The sequence below is a fragment of the Ipomoea triloba genome, chromosome 16 (genome assembly GCF_003576645.1).
Source record: "Ipomoea triloba cultivar NCNSP0323 chromosome 16, ASM357664v1".
NCBI lineage: Eukaryota > Viridiplantae > Streptophyta > Magnoliopsida > Solanales > Convolvulaceae > Ipomoea > Ipomoea triloba.
In genome coordinates this window covers 2,372,120-2,372,928 of record NC_044931.1, presented here as the reverse complement: position 1 = coordinate 2,372,928, position 809 = coordinate 2,372,120, and the positions used below count along the sequence as shown (strand labels likewise).

At 52.4% G+C, this 809-nt stretch overlaps 2 non-coding genes across 2 annotated transcripts; both read left to right on the top strand.

Annotated features, from left to right (window-relative positions):
- Positions 1 to 287: 287 nt before the first annotated feature.
- LOC116008599 lies at positions 288 to 406 on the top strand. The gene has a single exon (XR_004095972.1). It is a non-coding gene; the product is annotated as a 5S ribosomal RNA (ribosomal RNA).
- A 137-nt stretch (positions 407 to 543) lies between these two features.
- LOC116008231 lies at positions 544 to 662 on the top strand. The gene has a single exon (XR_004095626.1). It is a non-coding gene; the product is annotated as a 5S ribosomal RNA (ribosomal RNA).
- Positions 663 to 809: the final 147 nt, after the last annotated feature.

Genomic DNA, 809 nt, shown 5'->3' with positions numbered 1-809 from the left:
AAGCGTGCTTGGGCGAGAGTAGTACTAGGATGGGTGACCCCCTGGAAAGTCCTCGTGTTTCATCCCCCACCCTCTTTTTAATCTTTCTTTTAAACCGCTGGACCGCTCGCTAAGGGTACTATCCTTTTAAACCGCTAGACCGCACCGCTCGCTAAGGGTACTATCCTTTTAAACCGCTAGACCGCTACGCTCGCTAAGGGTACTATCCTTTTAAACCGCTAGACCGCTATGCGAGAGAAGTTGCGCGGAGAGAGAGGGTCAAGTACATTTTGCGCGCAGTACGTGACGGATGCGATCATACCAGCACTAATGCACCGAATCCCATCAGAACTCCGAAGTGAAGCGTGCTTGGGCGAGAGTAGTACTAGGATGGGGGACCCCCTGGGAAGTCCTCGTGCTGCATCCCCCACCCTCTTTTTAATCTTTCTTTTAAACCGCTGGACCGCTCGCTAAGGATACTATCCTTTTAAACCGCTAGACCGCTAAGCGAGAGAAGTTGCGCGGAGAGAGAGGGGCAAGTACATTTTGCGCGCAGTACGTGACGGATGCGATCATACCAGTACTAATGCACCGGATCCCATCAGAACTCCGAAGCGAAGCGTGCTTGGGCGAGAGTAGTACTAGGATGGGTGACCCCCTGGGAAGTCCTCGTGTTGCATCCCCCACCCTCTTTTTAATCTTTCTTTTAAACCGCTGGACCGCTCGCTAAGGGTAGTATCCTTTTAAACCGCTAAACCGCTAAGCGAGAGAAGTTGCGCGGAGAGAGAGGGTCAAGTACATTTTGCGCGCAGTACGTGACGGATGCGATC